Source organism: Hypanus sabinus, unplaced genomic scaffold (genome assembly GCF_030144855.1).
Source record: "Hypanus sabinus isolate sHypSab1 unplaced genomic scaffold, sHypSab1.hap1 scaffold_782, whole genome shotgun sequence".
NCBI lineage: Eukaryota > Metazoa > Chordata > Chondrichthyes > Myliobatiformes > Dasyatidae > Hypanus > Hypanus sabinus.
Window position 1 is genome coordinate 35,386 of NW_026781633.1, and position 7,077 is coordinate 42,462.

The following is a 7,077-nucleotide window of genomic DNA, read 5'->3' on the forward strand; positions in this document are numbered from 1 at the left end:
CTCCTGCCTTCTGGGTAAATGCTCCAAAGCATTCGGGCTCTCACGACTAGACTATGTAACAGTTTCTTCCCCCAAGTTATCAGACTCCTCAATGCCCAGAGCCTGGACTGACACCTTACTGCCCTATTGTCCTGTTTATTATTTATTGTAATGCCTGCACTTTTTTTGTTCACTTCATGCAGTCCTGGGTAGGTGTGTAGTCTAGTGTAGCTTTCTCTGCGTTGTTTTTTTTTTACGTAGTTCAGTCTAGTTTTTGTGCTGTGTCTTGTAACACCATGGTCCTGAAAAACGCTGTCTCGTTTTTACTGTATACTGTACCATCAGTTATGGTCGAAATGACAATAAAGGTGACTTGACTTGACTTGACTTGAACGCACATCTTCTCTGAACATTCTGAGTCAGGTTTAACATCACTATCTGACTAAAGTGTGTCTTTACAGCAGCAGTGTCGGGAAAATATACAGAACATCCACGAAGTTACACACTGCAGAAACAGTGCAAGAAGGAAATATTGAGTTACTGTTCTTCCTTTCTAATGAACTATATGCCCTCTGGCCTTTTAAAGGTCCTCCTCAGAGAACGAAATGCCGACTGTCCACACTGCTTGTGCCCACGTTACCAAGGATGAACTGCTCTGATGGGCAGAAGGGTGCAGAGTTGCCCAGGTCTCCCGCTTGGGAGAATCACAAACCGTTACTGTTACCACGCTGCTCATGAGAGAGAATGAGAGAGACACACAGATAAGAGGAAAACAAATTGAATCATCTGCTGCTGATAAGAGGGAGGAGAGAAGCCATTGATTTATTGTTATGTCTTTTGGAGAGGGCTGTTTACTTGGTCCTATTTTGCTCATTAAAATTCCTCAGTGGACAGCTGGAGTGGGCTGGTTTGATGCACTAAGCCTTTCAAAACTGATTGACACCTGAGACCCCGTGAGTAGGAACAAAAGTGAGTTCTGGGGAGACACCCCTCAGTTACACCAGGAGACACACTAGTGAGCACTGCTTAAATGTTGGAACCCACAAAAAAAGTGAGGGGCATCGGAGACCGAACGAAGAATCGGTCAATTTTAACAAACAGTGTGAATCGGTCAATTTTAACAAACAGTGTTTATAGCGAGGCCGGTGGGGGCTTGGTTGTGTGTCCACCCTTGCCTAGGTGACGAGTACACCATTGAAGAACGGTCTAGCTAAAGGACAGAGGGGTAATACCTGAATGGCCGCAACAACATATCGACGGATCCAGAAAATAAAAGGTTTGATTGACTGTAGCTCAACCTTTTGATCGCTCTCTCTCTCTCTCTCTCTCTCTCTCTCTCTCGCTCTCTCTCTCTCTCTCTCTCTCTCTCTCTCTCTCTCTCTCTCTCCCTCTCTGTCTGTCTCTCTCTCTCTCTCTCTCGCACTCTCTCTCTCTCTCTCTCGATCTTTCCCTCCAACGGTTACAACAAAAGAACCAACAACTACCTCAGCCTTCATGAACTGAACTGAAATTTATACTTTCCCATGTTAATGAATTATCCCCTAGACAACGATAGAGCTTGATTATTATTATACCCACACTTTTAGGTATAGTATTGCTAACGTGGATTATCTGTATATTTGCATTGTTGATATTGATTTGTATATTTGACTAATAAACACTGTTTTGAAAATCGTAACAGACTCCAACGGATACTTGTATCTTTGCTGGTAAGACTCCCGGTGGTCGATAATCAGGAGTTCATACCTCTCTTATTCCTCAGTTCCACCTCGAAAAACTCGCCTCAGCCTAAACTACATATACATTAGAACAACCAAAACAGTGGTAAACTGGGAGGGTGAGATAACAGACTTGCCCCTCCTGCTAAATAATCTTACAAATGGCTAAACCATCATGTTTACAGCCGTTGCCCCCTACCCTGAGCTCATCTGCCTTTCGTGCAATACTTCCTACATTGAACCGGAGGCAGCTCAGAACATGAGTCTCAACGGGCTCAGCCTTGTTGCTTCCTGACTTTGTCTGAGGTCTTAACAACATCTTCCAACAATGATTCCACTATCTGTACAATCATTCTGGTTATCCTCCCCCTGCAACTCGATCTTGAACAACACAACGACACTTTTTTTTTTAATGGCAAACATTCGTGCTGGGATATTAGGTTCACTCCGGTTCATTTGTAAATTGACAGGTTGCCAGATGGCGGAGGAAATGAAGGAGCTTCACAACGAGGGGCGGTGTGGTGCGGCCTCCGGGCAGGGCTCTGTGCTGTCTCCCAGCGTTCGCTTGGCAAGCTCGGTTGTTGTAGTTTGTAGATTTCGGTGGTTTTTAATGCGCCTGGAACCTGAAACTGTTTATATATGTAAATGCATGCTTGTGCGGCCGTGTACATAAAGCGCTAAAGTATTTCATATATGCTTCTAATCTTTCTATTTTATACATATTATATGTGCTGTGTGCCTCGTGTGACAGTTGGTATTTTGTTTAGGAGCTTGGCCCTGGCGGTAATGTGTGCTGAAATTGCAATTAAGCTTAAAATGAATTGAATTGAAATGAAATGAAACCGTCTCAACTATAGACGGCGCACCTTCCGAGGAAGAGATCCCAGTGATTCACATATCTGAACACCTCGTTCCAATCCTAACATTTTAGCCACATTTTAAGCTGAATGTACTTTCTAATTTTGGGCACACCTGCACATACACAAGTTCGTGGATCTGGCTCCCTTACGATAACGCCAGCATTCCATCGAGGAATCTCGTTCTCGTCCACAATAGTTTTTATTTCGACTCCCCCAACAAAGACAACCCTATCAATATAGCTCACCATATCTCAGTCTATTCATTTCTAAGACACAGAACCACAGTCAGTGCCAGACACCTGACCGGTGAGACTTTCCCCGGCTTGGTAATTTGCACCTATCTCCTCCCATCCAGAAGTATCCAGAGTGGTCTACCTGTTATTGAGCAGGTTGGCCAGAAGAGGTCTCTGCACTGACTCTGGCTTTTAACACCTTTCACCTTCCTGGCTCTCACGCAGTTTCCTGTATCCTACACATCAGGTGCAAATACATCTCTGTATGTCTTCCCTATCACCCCCTCGGCTTTCCGAATGATCCCGATTTCATCTAGTTTCAGATCCAACTCTGTAACACAGTGTGTTAGAAGGCGCATCTGGATAGCCTTCCTACAAGTGAAGTTGTCAGGAGCTCTTGAGGACTCCCTGCCTTCCCACATCTCGCAAAGGAGTATTCAACTGTCCGGCCAGACATTGCTACTGCTCTGACCTTGCGAATATAAAGAAAGAAACAATAATTAAACAGTAAACAAATCCACCAACAGTTCTGTGTCTTCTCTCACCCAAGCTTCCTCCTTGAAGAGTCAAAGATAGAAAACTTCTTATTTCCGCTCAAAACCAATTTCCCGCTGCTCTATCCCTCTATTCTGGCTCATCACTCACACAAACACACACACACACACACACACACGCACACACACACAGTGAAAATCTCTCCACACCATCCCATTCAACACGTCCAGGTTCAGACACAGACTGGATCTCCATCCACACCGTCTCATCATACACTTCCGGGGTCAGACACAGTGAAGCTTCCCTCCACACTCACTCCCGGGGACAGGCACAGAGTGAAACTCCCTCCACACAGTTGCATCACACTCTCCTGAATTTAGACTGGGTGACGCTTTCTCCGGACCGTCCTAGCGCACACAACCGGGTTCAGGCACAAATTGAAGCTCACTGCCCCGGGTCCCTTCAGAAACTACGATGTTCCGAAGCTTCCCTCTCACCAATCCCCAAAACTCTGCCGATCCTGAAGTCTTGAATTTTGTGCCGGCTCGTAGAATGTGTATGCGTTTCTGTTCCGGAAGTGTGCAGGGAACAGGATGGAATTGGAAGAAGGGTTGGTTTTGTCGGGAGCACGGATATGGTGGTGAGATAGCGGTCACTGGGATGAATTGTTATCGATCCAAACGATCGGCCTGTTCACACAGCACATTGCAGAGGCTCAGAAGCGAGAGATCGATATCTGGAGGAAGGGGGCTGGATGGAGAAACAACAAAGGTTACTTCTCCCCCTTACTCCCCAAATATCCATATAAACTGAGAGAGAGGGAAACGGGTCGAGCAGGAAGAGGATTAATGGAATCGTGGTGGACCTGCTGGGGATGGAGCGCGTCAGGGAGACGGGGAGAGGATTTGGGGAAGGAGGAGATAATGGAGGCGACACGGAGTGTAGGGGATGGAGGGGTGATTTAGACAGGGTTTGTAGAAGTAGATGGCGGTGGGGTAAACGGGGAGGGCTGTAGGGGATGTCATGGATGACGGTGACGGGGATGGTCGGCTGGGAAGGAGGTTTGACAACGAACAGGAGACTGAAAACTCAATGAACCAGGTACACCTTCTTCCCCCCCTCCGCCAGAATATTATTGAACGCATCAGCACCACCTCCACATTTTTGCGGCATTTATTAGCTTTTTGCATTTGACATTAATTTTACATATTTGCGCGCTACTGATCCTTCGAAATAACAAATCTCAGGTGGTCTAAGTCACAGATAATAAAACAGACCGTGAATCCGGTAGAAAAGTTGCGATACAGGTGGACAGGACATTTGTCACGCTGGCCTTCATCAGTCAGGACACTGAGTCCGGGAGTCGGAGGTCACGTTGCAGTTGAAGATGACATCGGTTTGGCCGCACTTGGAGTATGGAGTTCAGTTCTGCTTGCCTTGCTCCAAGAAAAATCTCAACGAACTGGAAAGATTGCAGAGGGAGATATCCAAGGATGCTGCCGGGACAGGGGGGACTCAGTAATGGAGCGAGGATGGGAATTCTGAGACTTCTTTCAGTGACCTCATAGAGGTGTATAAAACTACAAGCGGCACGGCTAAGGCGAATGCATGCACTCTGTTTCCCCAGGGCGCGGGTACGAGAACATTGACGAATATGATTAAGGTGAGAGTAGCTGAAGACAGAAGCGGGAGAGCGAGTGGTGTAGAGTCAAGGGAACAAGAGGAATGCGGAGAGTGAGTAGAGGGGGAATAGAGAATCGAGGGAGAGACCGGGATAGAAGCGGGAAGAGTTGGGAGGAAGGGAGGCGAGAGTCGTGGTGGGGGGGGTAGAAAAATGCAAATGAAATGGAGGAGCCGAGAGTGGAGAGGGATGAGAGAGAGAGTTTATCGGGACGAGGGTAAAGAGAGGGTGAGATGGTAAGATTGCGATAGAGGGAAAGAGGAAAACAGGGTAAGGGTAAGGGGCAGAGCGGATGGGTTAATGTGAGTCAGAGAAGGAAATGGGTTAGAAAGAGCGCGTTATCATTTGATTCAAGTCGGACCCACTGCCTGTTGACAGAGAATCTGGATCTGGTCAGAAATCCCTGGGCATAAATGTGCAGAATTCTCACAGATGAAGCGCTGACGAAACTCAGTGCAAATCTCAAACTCGCCGAACCATTCACATGTACCGCATTCGAAGCCTCCAGCTTTCATCTGGTACACGACATTCGTGGCCATTTTCCTATCAGGGAGGGGCAAAGAATTTCAATGCACCTCCAGCTGGCAGCTGTGTGTCAATCCCCTACATCCCAGACGCCTTCCCTCACCATTGGCCTGTGGCACCCCGAAATCTCCCACATCCCCTCTTACAGTAACCGGAATACTCAAACTGACCCACTCTCTCTCTCTCTCTCTCTCTCTGCAGCCCTGCGTCAGACCCCAAAGTAATCCCTTCCCTCACTACCTCCCCACAGATCGGATTCAGTGACCAGAATAATAACAGTACCCAACATTCTCCTCACAGCTCCGTGTCAGTCCCCAAAATATTCCTATAGCGCCAGTGTCCCCCAAAGCCCCATGTCAGTCCTCAAAATGTTCCCACGTCTTTAATGTCTCCCCACAGAACTGTGTTATCTGTCTAAGTACTCACACTCACCTCTTCCACCCCACCGATCAGAGTCAGTCCAAGGTACACCCACTGGCTGACTCTCTCCCCACAGCACCCGAAGTCCCCGAAATAATCCCACTGCTCAACCCTCTTCTTAGAGACCTGTGTCAATCATCAAAACATCTTCCACGTCCCATGCACTCCACGGACGTGACTTTGTGCCCAGAGTACTCCCACTGAATCATTCTCTCCCCACAGATCTGTGTCTGAACCCAAAGTACACCCCTCCCTCATCTCTCCCCACGGACATGTGACAGACCCCAACATACTGCCACTCCTTCACACTCTCAAACAACGTTGGTCAGTTCCCAAAAGAGCACCATAGTCCGCAAACGTTCCCGCAGCCTGTGCCAGACCGCAAACTAAACCCACCGCCCACTCGACTCTCGCAACCTGTATCAATCTCACGACTCATTTTATTCTCAGGAACATGCAAGAGCCCAAATCTCACCCATCTTTGCATTTTCCAATCCAGAATGCACTGCCTTGGTCCTGGACAAATTTGTTAACAAAATTCTGTGAAATTAAAGTAGTATCATGAATGATTGAATTTCAGGTGTGTCACTTTATGCCTGACCCAGGGAGAGTGTGAAGGGCTAGTGCAGAAGGAGTTATATCTGTATCTCACTCCAGGAGAATGAGATGGCAAGATGCATGAAGCCTTACTCAGTCTGACCCCGGGAACATGTGATGGGACGGTGTGGAGGAAGATTCACTCTGTGCCTGACCCCGGGAATGTATGATAAGACGGTGTGGAGAGATCTTCACTCTGTGTCTGACCCCAGGAATGTGTGATGGGACGGTGTGGAGGGATATTCACTCTGTGTCTGACCCCGGGACTGTGTGGTAGGACGATATGGAGGGAGATTCACACTGTGCCTGACCCCGGGAGTGAGTGATTGGGACGGTGTGGAGGGAGATTCATTCTGTGTCTGACCACGAGAGTGTGTAATGGGACAGTGAGGAGGGAGATTCACTCTGTGCCTGACCCCGGGAATGTGTGATGGGACGTTGTGGAGGGAGATTCACTCTGTGTCTGACACCGGGAATGTGTGATGGGACGGTGTGGAGGGAGATTCACTCTGTGTCTGACCCCGGGAGTGTTTGATGGGACGGTGTGGAGGGAGATTCACTCTGCGTCT